A 23991-nucleotide genomic window follows, 5' to 3' on the forward strand; every position below is an offset into this window, starting at 1 on the left:
AGGCCTGTAGGGCACAGCTGAAATTTACAGACCTGGCCCTCTTGTTGGCACTCCGGACCCTCACTATGAGATGGAAGTCCCTTAGGCCCCCAGCCATAGAGGTGTGGAGATCCGATATGTTGAAATGGGGGAAGGCGGAGGCAGCGGAACTGCGTAGGGAGGAGGAGAAGGGCCACCGGAAATACCCTGTTGCACAAGATTGGGATCGCATGCTGTTGGAGCTGGAGGATGAGGACCTGGGATTGCCCGGGGATGAGGGTGCCTGAGTGCTCACTGGCGGTGGGGGGAGGAGATATGTGAGGCCGACTGCCTAGATACACTGGTGACCACACCTATGACCTGTAATGTCCATTTATACCGTCACATCACTATTAGATGAGCGTTATAAAAATGTACATGGGAATGACCAGAAGACGGTAACGGGGTGGGGGGAGGTGGGAGGGACTGGGAAACGGTTGGGCGATACAGTACCCTACTGACATGTACTAAGTGATAAATGATACTCTGATTTGATATTTGGAATTTCACGAACCGTGATGTAAGATTTGATGTATGGAGCACTGCGCCAAAGTTATGTTTCAGAAAACGGAAAAGACTGACAGTATGTTAAAAGAAATGTATTACAAAATGTAATATCTGATCCAGTCATGAATAAAGAGTTAAAAAAAATATATATATATCTCGCTGAAGCACAGAGATACCCCTTTGGGGGTCGATTCTAGCGCTATACAAACAAATAAATAAATAAGAGTGAATATGGTGAAGGGCAGACTAAGGGAAAGTTTATGCACATTTGTTTCAGCAAATGCGCCCAACACTTGCCAACTTGCCTTTATTACCACTCTGTTAACTATGATAGGAGGATTCGCAGAAGGCCGGGTAGTCCTCATGATGGGTTTTAATCTCACATGGAAGTCAGAGCTAGATAGCTCAACAGGCCCCTATGGCCAGCTTCTCCAAAGGCTCAAAACAGGCGATTCAGAATATGGTTCTCGGGAATGCATGGATACATGGAGGATTCTTAACCCCACCACTAAGGACTTTACTTTCTTCTCTCATGTGCATCAGACGGACTCCCGCTTACACTATGTATTCCTCAGTCAAGGCCTGTTGGTCTCCTTACAAACAGCAAAGATCCACCCCATTACCATCTCAGATCACAGTCCCTTCTCTGCCTGTCTGTCCTGGGCGCATGGGCCCAGTCTCCCTATGTGATGAGCTGCGTGCAGCAATTAACAAATACATCCAATTGAACTTGTCACAAGACACAACACCCTCAAATAACTGGGATTCCATCAAGGCGGTGCTGAGAGGTAAATGCATTGAACTTTGCTCCGCCTTGAACAAGCAAATTGCAAAGGAGCGCGCGGCCCTGGTGGTAGAGCTCGAAGAAGTGGAATGGGAACACACACTGACACCCACATGTACCCTTCAACGTTAGCTGACTGCTTTGAAAGTGAAAATTAATACGATTTATACTAATAGAGCAGAATTTTGCCTGCTTGTCCTATGTTGCGTCTTCTATGAAAGCAGGAATACAGTAGGGGCTCACCATGCAAGGCAACTCTGAGAAAAGAAAGAAAAAGAATACATAGGGTGATCTATGATGGGAAAGGGAACACCGTTATTTCAGATGAGGGTAAAGCCACTTCATTTGGAGCTTTTTACAAGGAGTTATCCCAGTCAGCCTCTACAGAGAGCTCTGCATAGATAACATACCTTGACTGGATTGATCTACCTCGTCACTCCCACCCAGATTGCTCCACTGGGCGTCCCAATTACTGAAGAAGAGGTACAGCAAGCAATCGCAACGCTAAAGCCTCATAAATCCCCAGGGCCTGATGGTCTGACTGCGCATTGTATGAAACTTTTGCTCCAGAGATCACTCCTCACCTGACTGACCTTTTTAAACCTAAAGCAGCGGGCATAGCAGTGACCCCATCAACGGCAGAGGCCATGATAACGGTAATACCAAAGGCAGGGAAACCCCCCTTCTCTGTTCATCCTATCGACTGAACACCCTTCTAAATCTGGATTCTAAATTATATTCTGCAATTTTGGTACCTAGAATGCCTGACTTGATGCCGGATCCACCGATCAATCTAGCTTCATAAAGGGCAGACAAACCCATGATAATGTCCGGGTAATCCACTTGATTGAAAAGGTGTTGAAAGACAAAATGGTGGGGTTAGATGCGGAAAAAGCTTTCGTTAGGGTCTACTGGCCCTTTCTTTTTCGTGCACTAGAGCAATTTGGGTTTTGTGGAACCTTTATCAACATGATTAAAGACAACTACACTCAACCCCGATCTAGAGTGCAGGTTAATGGAGTCGGCTCATCACCGTTTCCCCTGGCCAGGGGGACGCGGCATGGCTGCCCTCTGTCTCCATTGCTGTTCGCCCAAAGTATTGAACCCTTGGCGGCTCGAATTCGAGCAACACAGGAGATTCAGGGGATCAGGTTTGGAGCAGATGCTTACAAGACTTCTCTATTCGCAGACGATAGCTTGTTGACCCTTACCTTCTTCCCCCCCGGTTATCATTGCAGACCTTACAGGAAGAATTCCAAGCATTTGAGGGCGTGGCGGGCTTTCGCATCAATCTGTCCAAATCTAAAATATTAAATCTTACTCTGTCAGAGAGGGAGATGACTTCTCTGCTGGGGGCCTCCCTCATTTCAATCAGCTAAACACAGTCTCACGTACTGGGGTATCAAGATCACACCACATCTGGAAGGGCCATTTAGGGCAAACTACCCCCACCACTTCTCCAGTTACAAGACCTTAAACGATGGAAGCCCTTAGATATCTTGTGGTTGGGTCGCATTCACGAAATTAAAATGACTTCTACCAAAAATATTGTATATGTTCCAGGCCCTCCCGATATACATAGAGTGAGATTTCCTCCCCAAATTCTCTTCCAGGGGATCCTCATCAATAGTCATAAGCATTAGAATATTCCCGCCCATGCGCGGGACCCCGGAAACACTATATTATATGTGCTCCACATATATATATATATATATATATATCCAAGAAAGAAGTGACTCAAACAGATATATTCACCAAAGAACAAAAATATATTTCCACTACAACGTTTCAGCTTCCGCCTTCCTCAGGTAGTTTCAAGATGGTAAGCTCAGTGGCTGCACAGATGACACAGCTGAATTTTCAAAAAGCATCATGAGTGAAGATTCCATTTGGAATGTGGAATCAATGCAGTCCTGAGAGTTCTTGAGATATGCAGTAATCAGGATGTGTTGTCAGTAATGTTCAGTCCATCTGGATGCAATGATTTTAAACGGTACATCCAGAAGTTTTCCTTGGAGTCCAGTAGTTCTTCCTTTGAGACATGTTCCACGGGGAAAATCTTCAAATCTGATAGTGAATGATCCACAAGGTTAAAATGATTGGCTACAGGCTGGTCAATTTTCTTATTGATTATGGCTGATTTGTGGTTCCTGAATCGTGTGCGGAGGTCATTCATTGTTTGGCCTACATATTGTTTTTTACAGCTTTGTCGTTGGCATTCAATCACATAAATAATGCATGTTGAGCGACATGTAAGATGCTGTCTTATTGCATAGGTCCTTCTGGTAACATAACTAGTAACTGATGATGTTTGTAAAAGGTATTCACACGTGATGCACCTTTTAGAGTCACAGCAATGAACCCCTGGATTTGTTACAGCTTGCTTAAGTTCTGCTCTCACAATAAGAGATCGTAAATTTGGAGCTCTGCGGTAAGCAATGACTGGCGGTTTTGGAAAAACCTTTTGCAATTTTTCACAAGTGGACAGTAAGGGAAATGTTTTTTGCATTATATTTCTGTAGTTGGGAGCTGATGGATGATAGTCAACTACAAATGGAGTTCTGTCGCTTTTGTTTCTGGCGTTGGTATTCCAAATAAGTGCTTCTCTGGGTAACTGCAAAGACTTGTCAATTTGTTGCTGTATGATATGCAGAGGATAGCCTCGCCTTCTAAATAATGTAGCAAGTTCCTGTAGATGGTCTTTACAGGTTTCCTCATTGCTGCAGATGCGTCTTATTCTCAGTGCTTGGCTGTAGATGATGCTCAGTTTAGTGTGATGAGGGTGACATGAAGTCCAGTTTAGATACAAATGAGCATCTGTAGGCTTGTGGTACAGATCAGTTGTAATTTTGTGTTCATGAATGGTGACTAGCACATCCAGAAAAGGAAGATGATGTTTCTGTTTGGTATTGCTGCTGGTAAATTTGATGGTAGGATGGATATTGTTGATATTAGCTGTAAATTGTTCCAATGTTCTACTTCCTGCATTCCATATTATAAAAATGTCATCAATGTATCGTAGCCATACCAGTGGTTTGATGCTAGAAGTAGCAAGTATACTGTTCTCTAGTTTGCCCATGAAGATATTTGCATAGGATGGAGCCATCCGAGTACCCATGGAAGTACCTTGTATCTGCAGATAGTGTTTACCATTGAATGTAAAATTGTTGGATTTAAGGATAACTCTAGCAAAGTTGGTAAGCACATTTGTTGATGGTTTTTTCACAGTTCTTTTACTAAGAGCTTCAGATAACGCTATAAGCCCATCCTCATGTGGTATATTGGTGTATAATGATGTAACATCAAATGTAGCTAGAAGAGTATCATCATCAAATGTGTAGGTTTGGTTTAATCTTTCAATAATTTGAAGGAAGTGACTGGTATCTTTAACAAATGATGGAAGTTCCTGTACAATGGGCTGGAGGTGCAGGTCAACAAATAAAGATAGTCTCTCAGTGGTGGTGTCATTGCCAGAGATGATTGGACGGCCAGGATTGTTCATTTTGTGAATTTTGGGAAGCATATAAAATCTCCCGGGTCTTGGTTGGGGATGAACAAGTATATCTGCTGTTGTTTCATCAATGAGGTTTAAGCACCTGTACCTTACAACCATGTTTTTAATTTCTTTGTTCAAATCTTCAGTGGGATCAGTTTCTAAAGGTTTGTAAGTGTTGGTATCCATTAGTTGTCTCATTCCTTCCTCAATATAATCACTTACTTTCATGGCAACCACTGCACCACCTTTGTCTGCCGGTTTTATAATGACATCCATTCTCTGTTGTAGGAGGTGGAGAGCTTTTCTTTCTTCTTTGCTGATGTTATCAAAAATCCTTTTAGGTGTTGATTCCTTGATGTGTTTGTTGATGGATAAAATGTATGTATCAAGAACAGGATTTCTACCACATTGAGGAGTCCATGATTTGGGATGGCGGAACTTCTTAAATGGATCTGGAAGGTAGCTTGGCAGACCAACATTAGAATTATTGTAAAAATATTCTGCCAGTCTGCATCTTCTCTCGAAGGTTTTTAGGTCTCTCATCATGTTGGCTGTATTATGGTCCTTCGGTACAGGACAGAAATAGAGGCCTTTGCTCAAGAGGGTCAATTCACCTGGTGATAGGAGTCTTCCAGTCAGGTCAATAACTGAGTCAGATGTCTGGAAGGGTTGAAGCTGGCTGATGCTATGCAGTCTTTTTTGTCTTATAAATCTTCTGTTCTTTTTATGCTGTTTATTCACAGGGCTTACACTGACAAGAAAATCTCCAAAAACAGAATGATTTACGAAGTGGTTAGTTGGAAGAGGAGGTATATGAAATCTTAACATATCCCTTTTTAGTTTTTCAGATTTAATTTTAATAGAATTCCTGGCAGTCATCTTTTTTACTACTGCAATCTTCTGTAGTATGTTTGCCACTTCAGAGTCACTTTTTGTGTTCTTTAAAAGTTCCAGTTCTTTTTGTAGCTTGACTTTAAGCATCTGCATTTTTTGAATGGTTACTTTAATAGATACCAATAGTATATATATATATATATGCAATTGCAGCCAAAATAACCATAGAGCTGGATTATGCTGTAAAGAATTTCCACCATACATGAAACATATGCATTAGAAACATGAAAAACAACATCAAAGATTGTTTTGAAACTGTTTTAATGCTGAAAAAACAGCAGAAATTCTTATTATATCCTGAAAGCATAGAAAGCTCCCAGGCTGCATTGCAAACACACAGTCTAAAAGACTGAAAAGCTGCATGCTACAAAAAACTGACACTGTGCCTTTAAGGCACTCATGACCCCCAATATCCCATCATGCCTCAGGGGTGACAGTTGGGTCAGTTGTTCTTTCCGGCTCCTTCAGGAAGGATCCTGGATTCACAGCTCCTCTTTTTCTGTTTTCTGACAGAAAATTCTCTCAGATTTCTACTTTTTGACCTTACTTCGACGTTTTTCATCTAGTCAAGTAGGTTTTCTCTTGTTGGTAGGCTTTTTCTTCTGAAAATGCCTTCCCTTTTTGCGCAAGAAGAAGGCAAAGACAGACAGCCATGAGGTATGCATCCTGTGCTAGACAGAGAGAGGATTCATGTCTATGGGCTAGCCCATAGGTCTTCTAGAGGGAGGTCCCCAGCCAAGAAGAGCTCCAAGAGGTCCAGAGAACCTTCAAAGGGCGAGTCTTCTCGTCCTGCAGCTTCAGCGTCTGGCTCTGCGCTGAGAAAGGAGCAACCGGTGGGTCATTTGTCGAAAAAACGACATTTTCACCGTCGACGGCGGGCTCGCCGTCAAGAAGATCAGGTATGTCGTCGTCGAGAGATAAGACCCCTCCGCCGTCGTCAACCAGGCGGCGATCGGCATCTAGGGGCGTTACACCTCCGCCGTCGTCAACCAGGCGACGACCGGCGTTGAGAAGTGTGACTCCTCCGCCGACACCAAACCAGGCGACGTTCGGCGTCGAGGGGTAAGGAGCCTCCGCCTTCGTCGTCATCACGACGTTCGGCGTCGAGAGCTGGCTCACCTCCGTCGTCGCAGGCTAAGCGACTGACGTAGAGAGCTCCAAGTCCTCCGCCGTCGAGGAGGACATCTTCGTCGACGTCGCGTCGACGTTCGGTGTCGAGGGCGACCAATACCCCTCCGCCGACGTCACATAGACATTCGAAGTCAAAAACAGCTCTGTCGTCGGCAACACCACGCCGCTCGACGTTGAGAGACCATTCCTCACGTTGGAGGCATACGACGTCGAGACCGCCTGATCCACCGGTGCCACAGAGACAGTTGGCGTCGAAGGAAAAGACTCCGTCGATGGTGGGACAGCACCGGTCGACGTCAGAGGTCATCATCGCTCGGAGTCGAGGCATGCACCTTCCGAGCATTCGAAGTCAAGGCGCCATGAAGGGTCCAGATCGACGTCGAGACACCATGAACGAGGATCCAGGGAGGGTTCAGTGATCCTAGTGACTGAATCAGCCTCCCGTCATTCTTCTGGTTCTTCCAGATCAAGATCCAGAAGTCCTGCCCGCAGATTGAGAAGTCCTGCCCGCAGACCTCCCACTGAGGGTGTGCAGTTGTCTCCCAGATGGAATAGGCCTCTGCACAATTGGCGAGACTCGGGGGCCTCAAGACGGCTGCAGGAATATGTCAGCCCAGTGAGACTGGTCGACGAAGTGGATAGACGCAGCCCTCCCAGGCGCAGAGAAAGATCGCCTGTGAGACAAGCTGCATCTCGTTGCCCTGCACGAGAAGAGCGTTCAGGAAGGTCTCACGAGAGGAGACGCAATCGTTCCCCTAGGCAGGAGGTACCAGCCAGAAGATCCCGAGAAAGAAGAGCTCGAACACCAGCTACTTCTTCTACCTCTTCTACCCGCTCTTCCACGCGGGATTACTCTCCTACCTTGGTGGATAGCCCTGTCTCTAGGGTTTCCCCGGTGGATGATATCAACACCTACCATGATGTCCTACAGAGGGGTGCATTGAAATTAAACATCGAGATGTCTGTGCCACAGGTCTCCACGACAGTGATCTTTGAGACCCTTCACCAAAAGTCATCAGTAAGAGCGGTGCCGGCTCGCATCCAGAAGAAGTATAAGGCCGCACCCTCTGAACCGACCTTTGTGAAAACGGACCTTCCCGCTGACTCAGTAGTTGTGGCGGCGGCCGGAAAGACCCACTCAGTCACTCCCTCCTCCTGATAAGGACAGCAAGTTGCAAGACTCTTGGGGCCGCAAGGTCTGCAGTTCTGCCGCTTCGATGCTGAAGGTTTCTAGCGCGGCGGCACTTTTGGGCAGGTATGACAGAGCCTTATGGGACTCAATGGAACGTTTTAAATCCAAATTACCTAAGGAAGACCAGCAAGACTTCGAGGAGACCCAGACGGAAGGAAGTCTTGTGGCTAATCAGATGATTAGCACTGCTGCAGATGGAGCGATACTGGCGAGACATACCTATGTCCATGGGGTATGTGCCAGACGTTCTTCGTGGCTGCGCCTGACAGGCCTCAAGCCCGATGCGCAACAACGCATTCTGAACCTCCCGTTTACCGGCACATCTCTCTTTGACCAGCACACGGATGACGAAATGAGTCGGATGAAAGCTGAGCTCGACACCGTCAAGGCAGTCGGCCTAGAAAAAAAGAGTTCAAACGCCGTTTCAAGACCAACAGAGGCAGAGGGGCTCAACAGAGGGTTCAAACCCCTCAGTGGTCCCAGAACAAACCCCAGGGCAAGACCCAGTTTCGGGGTGATAAAGCCAACCGAGGTAGAGGAGGTCACCAGCAGTCCTCTACTTCGACTAGAGGAGGAAAACAATGAGCACTGGCTTCCTCTGGCACCGTTGTCCACTCCAGTGGGAGGAAGTGTTTCAAAACATCTGGCAGAGTGGGACAGCATCACGAACGATCGCTGGGTGCTGAATACACTGCGCAATGGATATGCTCTTCGTTTCGGTGCGCCTCAACAGGACATTCCCCAAAGAAATCTCGTCCGCACCAACTCGATCTGCTCCGAAAAGAGGTGAAGGCTCTTCTCCAAAAACGAGATATAGAAGAAGTGCCTCCCTCTCAAAGGGGGAAAGGAGTCTACTCCAGATACTTTCTTGTCCCCAAAAAGGATCAGGAAAACAAGTTCCGGCCCATCCTGGATCTTCGTGTTCTGAACAAGAACATAGTCAAAGAGAAGTTCCGCATGCTTGCTCTTCACCAAATATGTCCACATCTGCAAGTAGGAGATTGGATGTGTTCGATGGACTTGCAAGATTCCACATTCCAATTGCCATGCGACATCGGAAGTTCCTAAGGTTTCTGATAGGCACCAAGCACTACCAGTACAGGGTCCTGCCTTTCGGGCTAAAGTCAGCGCCGAGAGTCTTCACCAAATGCATGGCAGTGGTGGCAGCCTTCCTGCACAAAAAAGGTTTTTAGTCTATCCCTACCTAGACGACTGGCTCCTAAAAGTCCCATCTCCTCAGCAGGTAGAGAACGACTTCCACCTTTGACTGCTACAATTGCACAGACTCGGCCTCCACGTCAACATGGAGAAGTCGGTAGAACTACCGACCCAATCCATACACTACCTGGGCTCTGTTCTGGATACAAAACTGGGAAAAGCGTATCCTTCGGAGGAGAGACTATTTTCTATGCAGCAGAAGTGCAGAGTTCTACTACAGTCCCAGAATCCAACAGCGCGTCAAGTGGCGTCTCTGCTGGGTTCCATGGCGTCCTGCATCTTCCTGATTCCTCACGCCAGGCTGAGGATGCAACCTTTGCAGCAGGCTCTGGAGGATCAATGGGATCAGTCGACAGGGCTCTGGGAAGACCGGATCTATCTTTCCCAGGTGACGAAGACCTCCATCAAATGGTGGACTCACCCTCGCAACCTTCTGGTGGGAGTGCCTTGTCACCAACCTCTCCCGACACAGTCTATAGTCACAGACGCGTCTCTCCAGGGCTGGGGAGCACACATGGGGTGTCTGCAGATTCAAGGAAGGTGGTCAGCAAAGGAACAGACCTACCATATCAACATGCTAGAGCTTCGAGCAGTCCATCTGGCTCTGAAGTCCTTCCTTCCTGCACTCGAATCACACTCAGTTCTGATTCAAACGGACAACACGACGACCATGTTCTACCTGAACAAGGAGGCACGAGCCATATGGCACTGGCTGCTTGCCCGGAACCTCACAGTAGTGGCGGTGCACCTCCCAGGAGAGCTTAATATCAAGGCCGACGCACTCAGCAGGCACTTCGAAGATCAGCCAGACTGGGTGCTGCACGACGAGGTGGTGCCAGACCTCTTCCATCGCTGGGGTCGTCCAGAAATAGACCTGTTCGCGGACGACGAAAACTCAAAATGCCACGCCTTCGTGTCCAGATTCCACCGTCCAGGGACAAGGGGGAATGCCCTTTTGATGGATTGGTCAGGGACATTTGCTTACGCATTTCCTCCTCTGCCCCTGATTCCGAAGGTGGTGTCCAAACTCATCAGATCCAGCATGACCATGATCCTGGTAGCCCCGGACTGGCCTCGGCAGTGGTGGTACCTGGACCTTCTACAGCTGTCGGTGTTTCCACCCAGGAGACTGCCCTGCAGGCCGGACCTGTTGACCAAGATGGGGGGGGGGGGGATTCTTCAACCCAACCTTCCCTCACTGCACTTAACAGCATGGCTCCTGAGATCATACAATACGGACATTTAAATTTGCCATCTGATTGTATGCACATTTTAAAGGAAGCAAAACGACCCTCCACTAGAACGTCTTATGCGTTTAAGTGGAAGAGGTTTTTTCTTTGGTGCAGAGAACGTCACTTTGATCCCTCTTCAGCACAGGAGGAGGTGATTCTGCTTTACTTTTTGTACGTAGCAAGATCTGGTCTTAAATATGCTTCGATCAGGGTGCACCTCTCGGCCATTACGGATTATAGGAAGTCTCCTACTCAGCCCTCCTTCTTCCAGATGGAGGTGGTCAAGGACTTCTTACAGGGGTTGAAGAAAGTGTACCCCCCTGTTAGAAACCCTTCTCCTCCGTGCGAATTAAACCTAGTGTTGTCTAAGTTGATGGGCCCCCCCTTTGAACCCATCCACAGATATTTCTTGCAACACCTATCATGGAAGGCGGCTTTTCTAGTTGCAATTACATCAGCGCGCAGAGTAAGTAAGATACAGGCGCTGTGTACAAAAGAACCCTACACTGTTTTCCATCACAACAGAGTAGTCTTGAGGGCGCATCCATCCTTTTTACCGAAGGTTGTCTCCGATTTTCATATAAATCAGTCTATTTCTCTTCCTTTTTTTTTGTCCAAACCCTACGACCCCGGCTGAGCGGTCGTTGCACTCTTTAGATCTAAAAAGAATCCTTAAATTTTATCTGGAAAAGACCAAAGAGAGTAGGAAGATGGACCAATTGTTTATCAACTACGGTCCACTGAGGACGGGCTTTCCAGCTGCCAAAGGATCCCTCTCCAGATGGATCGTCTCCTGTATTAAATTGGCTTATCAGCTTGCAGGCAAGCCCTTACTTTTGTCACCTAAAGCACACTCAACTAGGGGGAAAGCGGCAACAGTAGCTTTCCTGCATGATGTCCCTATGTCAGAGATTTACAAGGCTGCAACCTGGAGATCAGTTCATACCTTTACAAGGCATTACTGCCTAGAATCTGATTCCAGGACTGATTCTCAAGTAGGACAAGCCTCTTTGAGGAATCTATTTGGGTAGCCTGCGGCCTGTACACGCTTAGTTTTTCTAGGCTTATTAATGTTATTACTGTATTGTTACTCCTTTGCCCGCAGGGAGATGAGGTGAGGCTCACTATTACATTCTAATGCTTATGACTATTGATGAGGATCCCCTGGAAGAGAAGGATTAGTTACTTACCTGTAATCCTAGTTCTCTTCCAGGGGTATCCTCATCAAAGTCATAAGCAACCCTCCCGCCTCCCCGGGCAAAGGATCTTTATTAATTTGGAGATATTGTTAACCAATTTGTTTCCATGGTTTTGCAGTCTCCGAAAAGAACAACTGACCCAACTGTCACCCCTGAGGCATGATGGGATACTGGGGGTCATGAGTGCCTTAAAGGAACGGTGTCAGTTTTGTGTAGCATGCAGCTACAGGTTAGCTTTTCAGTCTTTTAGCCTGTGTGTTTGCAATGCAGCCTGGGAGCTTTCTATGCTTTCAGGATATAATAAGAATTTCTGCTGTTTTTTCAGCATTAAAACAGTTTCAAAGCAATCTTTGATGTTGTTTTTCATGTTTCTAATGCATGTTTCATGTATGGTGGAAATTCTTTACAGCATAATCCAGCTCTATGGTTATTTTGGCTGCAATTGCTTGTTTTTATATATATATATATATATATATATATGTATATATATATATATATATATATGTATATATATATGTGAGTATATATATGTGGGGCACATATAATATAGTGTTTCCGGGGTCCCGCGAATGGGCGGGAATATTTTAATGCTTATGACTTTGATGAGGATACCCCTGGAAGAGAACTAGGATTACAGGTAAGTAACTAATCCTTACGGACTCTCACCACCTGCTATATCTGGCAGAATGGAAGGTCGCGACTACCCTTTGCTGTCTTAAGACGGTCAAAGGGGGAGGGAGGAGAAGCTATGTCTGATTTTGACCTCTACTATAAGGCAGCACAACTCCGGGTGATTGCTGAGTGATCCATGAGAAAATCATACAAACACTGGCTGTGCATGGGGGATGTGCTTTGGAAATCAAAAAAGGATAGACCCCGGAATGCATATCGGAGTACCCCCACCCGGACTACCTTCAATGTATGGGACACAGTCAGAAGGCGGCGGGATGGAGGTAATTTCCCCCCCCCCCCCCCGCCCCCCCCTGCACCCAGATCCATTTGAACCCATAATTTCCCCCTGCAGCCAGGCCCGGGTCCCTTTGATGCGTGGAGGGAGGGAAAAAGGGTGGATGTCTGACACTGTTCGATCTCATGCATTACTACGACATACGAGCACTGCCAGGGGGACTTTCACCTCCCTCCCTCTGAACATTTCCATTATCTTTAGCTTAAACATTGGGCCCCACACACACTGGCCAGGGAGGCAGCCACATGAGACGTTAAGCCAATAGACGCTTTTATACGTAGAGTAGGAGGCTCGAAAGGAGTAATCTCCTTCCTATATGGGCTATTGCTCTCTACACTGCACTCCCCACAACCCCACCACATCAGCTCTTGGGAGCACACATTAGGGAAGTAGATCGCAGAGGGAGAGTGGAGATACCCCTGGAGAGATATTGCTAAAAACAATCACTCATTAGGCTGAAGGGAAGCTCACTGCAAGATACTTTTTGATTGGTATCTCTCTCCACGAGAATTATAAAGATATTCCCAGAGGCCTCCGACCTCTGCTGGAGGGCCTGCGGGTTATTAGAGCACTTCCGTCACATTTGGTGGGATTGACCAACAATTAAACCATTTTGGGAAGAGATTTTAGCACAAATAAAATACATGTTGGGGTATCCTGTACCTACCACACTCAAGTTTGCACTACTGGGTCTCAGAGATCCAGGACTAGAAAACCAGTCAAAGGAAGAACTAGCAATTATGTGGGCATGTCTCTGGGCGGCTAAAATGGCGATTGCTGCAGCCTGGTAGAAGAAAGATAAGCCTGTGATGGCCCAGTGGCACACCCGACTCTGGAAAGTACCTATTTGAGAAAGGATGGCAGACATCTTTAGAAATGACTATACGAATTTTGAATATAGATGGGGTCCTCTTGTGACATCCTTCTCCCGGGGTCTTCCACTGGCAGTGTGCTCCCCCACTCCGAGAGCCATGCATCTATTCCAGTGTTAGATCCTGCCCAGGTCACCCAAAGAACCACTAACAGTACAAGGAACCTATAGGAACGCCGTCACATTCATTTTTACACTCGTATCTTTGGTTTGCCACCTGGTCTACACACTACTCTTTCGTATCCTTTGTACATCTTCACCACGCTCGTCTTGGGAGGAGTTTTTGGGAGCGGTGGGAGGGGGGATTATGAAGGGGTTCTGAATGTATTAAAGTGTAAAGTTGAGCAGTTAGGCATGGGGAAGGTAAGGCGCCAAGCATTGCATTTCTTTGTTCATTGAGCTACTGTGTTTCCTTTATGTACTGATTCGACTTTGGGGAAAGGCCATACAATGTAATGCCACCGCCTCTATGTGTTTATTCTTAATAAAAAGATGTTTGAGGAAAAAAAGCCCTTTCACTTTAAGGGTATGTGCAATATGAACGGCATGCCGCTACATTGTGAAATATGATGGTCTGTACAAGGTATTGTCATCCTATTACAATTGTGGAATGTCGTTCACTCAGTCACCAGGGGATTGAGTACAAATGGAAGAAAGTTAGATGTTCCTGTGAATATAGTTGTACACTGAATGTATAAGTGCATTTTAATAAGAGAGCGTAATAATGTCAACAATTGGGTATATAGGACTAAATTAGTGGTGGTTTTATTACTGCAGTTACTTAATTGGAGTAGTGCAATACGGAAATTAATTCTATGATTTGAATTGGGGCCAAGTGCAATTTTAATGGACACGGGACACAAATTAAGTAAGAGAAATGTCCATATGTATATAGTTGTTTACATTTTGCACTGTCACTTTAAAGGGAAGATGCAATGATGTGCATAATTGGATAAATATGATTAAATTACTGTTGGTTCAACTGCTGCACAAGTCTATTTTTTGAAAAGTGCAATATGAACAATGCATTATATGCTTGGATTCCTTCTTGCAATGACTGATGTAATTCACTGTACAATATGTAAAGCTCATATACAGAAGAAGAATAGCAACAATGTTCATAAAGATTAACAATTTAATATGCAGATGTGAATTAAATGTGTTTTCAGCAATATATGATGTAATCAAAATGGAGGCGAAAGATTGCCATAGAAAACTATGCAGTCTAGTTGTTATGTGAAAAGTGATGAAGGTCTGTAGTTATGTATTTTATAGGTGGGCTGGAGGAAGTAAGCACATGTCCCAGTAGTAGGTGACAGCAGAAATTCGTCTGCAATGTTATGGCATTCATGCACGTACTTTGTCAAAATTAAGTAAATGAGTTGTGAGCTCATAATCTCTGGAGGGCTGCTGTGGTTTTGCTAGTTGGTGGCTATATATATCTTTCAACACAGCAGCTGAACATTTTGTGTAGATTCGTCAAGTAGCGCCAAAGTTATTGGCGAAACAAAAAAGCTTTTCCTTTGGAAACTTTGGTCCTAACTAGAACTACCTGCTGGCGACAGTAGGTATATATCTCACCAGTAGGTCGTTACAGTCAGGACCAAAGTTTCCATAGGAAAAGCTTTTTTTGCTTGCCAATAACTTTGGTGCCACTTGAGGAATCTTCACAAAATGTTCACAGAACTTTATGGTTCCGCTGCTGTGTTGAAAGTTTTGAGGTGATCCGTCATGTGTGTGTGTGTGGGGGTGTGGGGGGGTCGCAAAATGCGTTTTCCTACGTTATGTCCTACGTTATGTCTGTGATTTTTCATTTTCTGAACACGACTACAGCCTGAACCACTGAACGGAATGACAAAAATTTGGCAGAAATCGTGCATTTTGTGATATGGTGTAAATCCGTTCAGTAGTTTCAGAGGTATTTAAGTTTAAAAAAAATAGGTATCTGCGGACGCGTCAGCTGACTGAAACCTTACTCAATTTTTGTTGGCTGCCAACACTTCAACCAAGACGTGTTGGGATACCATCTTGGGACTTGGTTGAACCTAGTCCCATAAAAATAAAAAATAAATAAAAAAACAGAAAGAAAAGGGGGCAGGGTAGAAACACCCTAGCACCCCCCACCACCTCCCTCCCGCTGGGCCCAAAAAGGCATTGAAAAAGAAATTTCAGCGGGTTCAGTGGATCAAGCTGAATTGTTTTTAAAGACAAGAAACGAAGCATGGACTTCCACTCTTCGTTATTAATTGGCCCAGGGGACGACCACCTCCCCGGGACTTATATTTTTATAAATGGGGGGGCCTTTTGGACACCCCCTCCCCGAGGACCACCACTTCCCTGGGGATTTCATTAAAAAAATGTGGGGGACGCGCAGACCCTTCCACCTCCCCAGGACTGCCACCTGCCCTGGGCCAAATATAAAGAAAGGAGGTGGACTATATGGCCCCCCTCATGGAGCACTAGATGATCCTGGGGACCACCATCCCCCAGGACCGGCTCCAGCAATGTCCCTGGTAGCACACCCCCATGACATTGCATTTTGCTATGGCTTGGTGTGAGCCTGCCAAACACTGATCCTCTTCGTGCAACCAAGAGCATGTCAAATGCTCAGGCTTGCATTTAGCGGAGTAGAATTGCTTTTGGACAGATGAAGCTGCATGTTAGCAGTTCCCGCTGTCCAAAAGCAATGCCGGCTCCCACAGGATGCAAGGAGCCGGCAGGGACAGCAGGGGCCTTGAGGCTCCCCCAATGGTCCCCAATGGCGAGCCCAGGCCCCGGGGGATGTCGCCCCTGGGACGCAGCTGCCCCCTCCCTTTTATGTTTTAACAAATGAAAAAATGGAGGCAGGGCCCGTGGGATGGGGTCCTTGGGGCTGGAATCGGCCCGGGAGGGGGGCTGCTTGGTCCCCTTCCCTCTACATTTTTAGGGCTCGGGCCTAAGCCACCACGAAGTGGAGGCGGAGCTTCCGAGCTCTTATGTGTTCAAAAAAAAAAATGCAGAAAGGGGTCCGGCTGGCACATTCCTTAGTTTTTTATGGCATCTGCCTAGTGATTCGTCTTCGCTGTGCTGTGTATTTAGTAGCGTTGACGTGATAGGCTGTAAGTAATTTACGCGTGCCCGATGTGGCATATTCTGTGCGAGAACGAGCACGGCAGAGTGATTAATCTTAATTAGGAGCTGTCAGAGTGCCCGTGTAATGCAATCCAGATGGTTAAGAGAGGTGTCCTGCTTGAACTTTTCACACATCACGAGCGCTGACTCCTTCTCAGTTCTTATCTCTCGCTGTGTGATTCACTGCCGTGTGAAGTGGAGGGGGCAGCCGGGCAGAGCGTGTGCCTAAGGCTCGGAGATTTCTGGACTCGATGTCTGGCGCGGGGATGCTTATCTATGCCCCTGCGGAATGTGCTCGACCAGCCAACCACGGAGGGCCGGCGCGGCGGATGCCTGGCCTAGGGCAATGTGTTAGTTCTGCAGATGCTGTACCTGTGATTGCCCGAGTAGGACCGGAGCCTCGTCAGCCGCATGTCATTCGGCCTACTACAGGGAATTTATAAGTGTGGGGAACAGTCGACCGCATATTAGGCGATTTCGAGAGCACAATATGCGTCAGAGCACTTCAAATGGTATTAGGGCTGGGTCAGAGTCAGTCTTAAAGGAGATAATAGTTTCAGAATCAGCACTGTCAAGGGCTAGTCTGCAAAACCCCTCCCTGTTTTTCCGAAAATGTGCCCCGATTCTGAATGGCTTAGTCGGTCTCTGTCCAGAGGAACGTGTTCCTGCTAAACAGGAAAAACGTCCAGCCTGTCCCACTCTGCTACCGGCCCATTAGGCGCAGTGCTCAGAAAGAGCCGTTCCCAGCAATCTCAGGGGTCGGCATTACTTGGCTAAGCACGCTTGTTTGGAGGGCAGAGGAGAAGCGGAAGCAATTAGGACAATCTGCAAAGAAAAAACACACACAAATTCATATCAGGAAACAATCACCATCAACGCATCAGCCTCCCACCTCGATAACACACACAAAATATTCTAGAAATTGTATAGCCAGTAACTAACTTTTTAGGACTGCCATTACCCAAGACCTACTGATTTGAACAAACATTTTATGTTTAATACACTTACTAACAGGAGCACTTGGATGCTAAGGCTCCTGAAGATGTGGACTGTAATTTCCATTGAAATGAATGGGCACTCCATGACGAGTTACCCTTGTCATTAGCATCCAAGTGGTTAGCCCTCTTCATGCATTACCCCGTTATTGTGTCATTCACGTTTCTTCCCGCCCACTTCATATGACTTTGCAGAAATTGACCCACTAAAGCCATTGCTAACTTCCCAGTAACTGCCCTTGCACATCCATGAAGTAGTTCCGTTCACTGCCAGTAATAAACGCAATACGTGCTTTCTGAGAACAATTGTTTTTATATATTAGCCAATTTTTGTATATGAATGGGTGCCTGGCCGTTTCCATGACAATGGAGTTTTGCAAAAGCCACAACAAAACAAAACAAGCACTCACAGAGCTAAAAGTCTGGCAACAAACGCCAGCCCTATAGGCTTCGCCTCTGCTTGTTAGGGCTCGGGCCTAAGCCACCACGAAGTGGAGGCGGAGCTTCCGAGCTCTTATGTGTTCAAAAAAAAAATGCAGAAAGGGGTCCGGCTGGCACATTCCTTAGTTTTTTTACGGCATCTGCCTAGTGATTCGTCTTCGCTGTGCTGTGTATTTAGTAGCGTTGACGTGATAGGCTGTAAGTAATTTACGCGTGCCCGATGTGGCATATTCTGTGCGAGAACGAGCACGGCAGAGTGATTAATCTTAATTAGGAGCTGTCAGAGTGCCCTTGTAATGCAATCCAGATGGTGCGAACGCGTTCACCATTGCATTGCATGTATCATGCACGCGTTTAACATTTACCTTTCGCGCACGGCAGTCCATTCATTTTAATTAGGAGCTGTCAGAGTGCCGCGTTCACGGCGGAGATAATGGAAAGCATTTTCCTGTAGCTTCAAGGGCAGTCACAGTTGATTTTTTTTTAAGATACCTCGCATACAAGCACCCTTGCCTCGGCAATCCGCGTGTCTTTTAAAATAAAACAATATGGTAGAGTTTAACAGAGATTTTCGCAATAAACAAAAACAGCTATGTAGATTGCGGCGTGCTTTATTTGCCATCACCTTGAGTTGATTTTTACGTACGTTTTTCACACACACACAGTAGTGAGGATGACAATGCATATCTACAGGCTAGCGATGACAGTGCATCTAGGCTAGCAATGACAGTGCATAATTACAGGCCAGTGATGACACTTCATATCTTCAGGCTAGTGAAGCCAATACATATCTACAGGCTAGCGATGACAGTGCATATCTACAGGCTAGCGATAACAGAGCATATCTACAGGCTAGCGATGACAGTACATATCTACAGGATAGCAATGACAGCGCATATCTACAGGATAGCAATGACAGCGCATATCTACAGGCTAGTGAAGCCAATGCATATCTACAGGCTAGCGATGACAGTGCATATCTACAGGCTAGTGAAGCCAATGCATATCTACAGGCTAGCGATGACAGTGCATATCTACAGGTTAGTGAAGCCAATGCATATCTACAGGCTAGCGATGACAGTGCATATCTACAGGCTAGCGATGACAGAGCATATCTACAGGCTAGCGATGACAGTGCATATCTACAGGCTAGCGATGATAATGCATATCTACAGGCTAGTGATGACAGCGCATATCTACAGGATAGCAATGACAGTGCATATCTACAGGCTAGCGATGACAGTGCATATCTACAGGCTAGCGATGACGGTGCATATCTACAGGCTAGTGAAGCCAATGCATATCTACAGGCTAGTGAAGCCAATGCATATCTACAGGCTAGCGATGACAGTGCATATCTACAGGCTAGTGATGACAGTGCATATCTACAGGCTAGCGATGATAATGCATATCTACAGGCTAGCGACGACAGCGCATATCTACAGGATAGCAATGACAGCGCATATCTACAGGCTAGCGATGACAGAGCATATCTACAGGCTAGCGATGACAGTGCATATCTACAGGCTAGTGAAGCCAATGCATATCTACAGGCTAGCGATGACAGTGCATATCTACAGGCTAGCGATGACAGAGCATATCTACAGGCTAGCGATGACAGTGCATATCTACAGGCTAGCGATGACAGTGCATATCTACAGGCTTGCGATGACAGTGCATATCTACAGGCTAGTGAAGCCAATGCATATCTACAGGCTAGTGATGACAGTGCATATCTACAGGCTAGCGATGACAGAGCATATCTACAGGCTAGCGATGACAGTGCATATCTACAGGCTAGCGATGATAATGCATATCTACAGGCTAGCGACGACAGCGCATATCTACAGGATAGCAATGACAGCGCATATCTACAGGCTAGCGATGACAGAGCATATCTACAGGCTAGCGATGACAGTGCATATCTACAGGCTAGTGCAGCCAATGCATATCTACAGGCTAGCGATGACAGTGCATATCTACAGGCTAGCGATGACAGAGCATATCTACAGGCTAGCGATGATAATGCATATCTACAGGCTAGCGACGACAGCGCATATCTACAGGATAGCAATGACAGCGCATATCTACAGGCTAGCGATGACAGAGCATATCTACAGGCTAGCGATGACAGTGCATATCTACAGGCTAGCAATGACAGAGCATATCTACAGGCTAGCGGTGACAGTACATATCTACAGGCTTGTGAAGCCAATGCATATCTACAGGCTAGCGATGACAGTGCATATCTACAGGCTAGCGATGAAAGTGCATATCTACAGGCTAGCGATGACAGAGCATATCTACAGGCTAGCGATGACAGTGCATATCTACAGGCTAGCGATGATAATGCATATCTACAGGCTAGCGATGACAGCGCATAACTACAGGATAGCAATGACAGCGCATATCTACAGGCTAGTGAAGCCAATGCATATCTACAGGCTAGCGATGACAGTGCATATCTACAGGCTAGTGAAGCCAATGCATATCTACAGGCTTGCGATGACAGTGCATATCACAGGCTAGCGATGACAGAGCATATCTACAGGCTAGCGATGACAGTGCATATCTACAGGCTTGTGAAGCCAATGCATATCTACAGGCTAGCGATGACAGAGCATATCTACAGGCTAGCGATGACAGCGCATATCTACAGGCTAGCGATGACAGTGCATATCTACAGGCTAGCGATGATAATGCATATCTACAGGCTAGCGATGACAGCGCATATCTACAGGATAGCAATGACAGCGCATATCTACAGGCTAGTGAAGCCAATGCATATCTACAGGCTAGCGATGACAGTGCATATCTACAGGCTAGTGAAGCCAATGCATATCTACAGGTTTGCGATGACAGTGCATATCTACAGGCTAGCGATGACGGTGCATATCTACAGGCTAGTGAAGCCAATGCATATCTACAGGTTTGCGATGACAGTGCATATCTACAGGCTAGCGATGACGGTGCATATCTACAGGCTAGTGAAGCCAATGCATATCTACAGGCTAGCGATGACAGCGATGACAGTGCATATCTACAGGCTAGTGAAGCCAATGCATATCTACAGGCTAGCGATGACAGTGCATATCTACCGGCTAGCGATGACAGAGCATATCTACAGGCTAGCGATGACAGTGCATATCTACAGGCTAGCGATGACAGTGCATATCTACAGGCTAGCGATGATAATGCATATCTACAGGCTAGCGATGACAGCGCATATCTACAGGATAGCAATGATAGCGCATATCTACAGGCTAGTGAAGCCAATGCATATCTACAGGCTAGCGATGACAGTGCATATCTACAGGCTAGTGAAGCCAATGCATATCTACAGGCTAGCGATGACAGTGCATATCTACAGGCTAGCGATGACAGAGCATATCTACAGGCTAGCGATGACAGTGCATATCTACAGGCTAGCGATGACAGTGCATATCTACAGGCTAGCGATGATAATGCATATCTACAGGCTAGCGATGACAGCGCATATCTACAGGATAGCAATGACAGCGCATATCTACAGGCTAGTGAAGCCAATGCATATCTACAGGCTAGCGATGACAGTGCATATCTACAGGCTAGTGAAGCCAATGCATATCTACAGGCTTGCGATGACAGTGCATATCTACAGGCTAGCGATGACAGAGCATATCTACAGGCTAGCGAAGCCAATGCATATCTACAGGCTAGCGATGACAGAGCATATCTACAGGCTAGCGATGACAGCGCATATCTACAGGCTAGCGATGACAGTGCATATCTACAGGCTAGCGATGATAATGCATATCTACAGGCTAGCGATGACAGCGCATATCTACAGGATAGCAATGACAGCGCATATCTACAGGCTAGTGAAGCCAATGCATATCTACAGGCTAGCGATGACAGTGCATATCTACAGGCTAGTGAAGGCAATGCATATCTACAGGCTTGCGATGACAGTGCATATCTACAGGCTAGCGATGACAGTGCATATCTACAGGCTAGCGATGACGGTGCATATCTACAGGCTAGTGAAGCCAATGCATATCTACAGGCTAGCGATGACAGCGATGACAGTGCATATCTACAGGCTAGTGAAGCCAATGCATATCTACAGGCTAGCGATGACAGTGCATATCTACAGGCTAGCGATGACAGAGCATATCTACAGGCTAGCGATGACAGTGCATGTCTACAGGCTAGCGATGACAGTGCATATCTACAGGCTAGCGATGATAATGCATATCTACAGGCTAGCGATGACAGGGCATATCTACAGGATAGCAATGACAGCGCATATCTACAGGCTAGTGAAGCCAATGCATATCTACAGGCTAGCGATGACAGTGCATATCTACAGGCTAGTGAAGCCAATGCATATCTACAGGCTAGTGAAGCCAATGCATATCTACAGGCTAGCGATGACAGTGCATATCTACAGGCTAGCGATGACAGAGCATATCTACAGGCTAGCGATGACAGTGCATATCTACAGGCTAGCGATGACAGTGCATATCTACAGGCTAGTGATGATAATGCATATCTACAGGCTAGCGACGATAGCGCATATCTACAGGATAGCAATGACAGCGCATATCTACAGGCTAGCGATGACAGTGCATATCTACAGGCTAGCGATGACGGTGCATATCTACAGGCTAGTGAAGCCAATGCATATCTACAGGCTAGCGATGACAGTGCATATCTACAGGCTAGCGATGACCGTGCATACACTCACAAGGAGACCACAGCCAGCTGAGGTGCAATCTTCTCCCACTCACAAGAACGACATCACAGGCAGGAGCAGTGCAAGCTTCTTACACTCACTAGGAGACCACAGGCAGCAGAGGTGCAAGCTTCTCACACTCACAAGAAGGACATCACAGGCAAGTGGTGCAATATTCGCACACTCACAAGGAGATCACTGGCAGTACACACCACATGAACACACTCCATAACACATAGCAACAATACATTGGCATTTACAATGCCATTAGCTCAAACTCAAATAAATCCGAGCCCGATTGCATTTCTAATGCTTGTTTTTTATGCGGACCTCGAGGATGGGGCCCTCAGGGCAGAAAATGGATGGCCCAGAGAAGGGGGACCACAAAGCCCCCCCCCCCCTTAAAAAAACTCTTGCAAGTCACCAGAGGCTATGCCTCCTTTACCACCGCTTTGCAAACGCCCCTCCTGGCGCACTGCCGGTTGGGGGATAAAGTCCCCTTGGATGCTAGGATGCTCAGGGTCCTTGGGGTCCTGGAACCCCTTCTGTTATCTCTAGACAGCGAGATTAGTGAGGGGAATTGGAGGCCACGCCACCCTCTTTTCCCACCACTCTGCAAACGCGCCTCCTAGCACGCTGCTGTTTGGGGGGAATGAATTCCAATTTACTCCTAAGGGCCTCTGGACTAAAGTGGACTTCTTCCTCAGTGAGTAATGTGAAAGGAGGTGCGTTTTTAGAGTGGTGAAGATAGGGGGCTGGGCCACTGAAAATCTCTCAGCAGTCCTACTGTGTGGGACTTACTGGAGGTAGCAGGAGGGTAGTTGGCCCCCAAGGACCCTCAAGAATCAAGGGGGCCTCCTCCTCCAACTAGTAGTGCGCCAGGAGGCGTGTTTGTAGAGTGGTGGAGAAAGTGGGTTTGGTCCCTGACAACTTCTCAGCAATCCTGCTGTTTGGGACTTACTGGAGGCAACAGGAGGGGTAGTTGGCCCCCAAGGACATCTTTGGGGCCCATCTACCCCTCCTGTTACCTTCAGTAAGTCCCACACAGTGGGATTGCTAAGAGGTCTTCAGAGGCCACGCCCCCTTTCTCCGCCACTTAGCCAGCGCAGCTGCTGGTGCACTACTGGTTGGGGGGGATGAAGTCCAATTTACTCTTGAGGGACCTTTGGTGGACAGGAAGCCCTCCCGGTACCCCCTGTAAGTCCTACACAGCAGGAT

The 23991-nt window shown here is 46.7% G+C and overlaps 1 protein-coding gene across 1 annotated transcript in view; it reads left to right on the forward strand.

The window, feature by feature from the left end:
* FBXO22 (F-box protein 22) overlaps positions 1-23991 on the forward strand; it is a 242467-nt gene that overhangs the window by 202831 nt on the left and 15645 nt on the right. The window lies entirely within an intron of this gene.

Source organism: Lissotriton helveticus, chromosome 3_2 (genome assembly GCF_964261635.1).
Source record: "Lissotriton helveticus chromosome 3_2, aLisHel1.1, whole genome shotgun sequence".
In the NCBI taxonomy this organism is placed as follows: domain Eukaryota; kingdom Metazoa; phylum Chordata; class Amphibia; order Caudata; family Salamandridae; genus Lissotriton; species Lissotriton helveticus.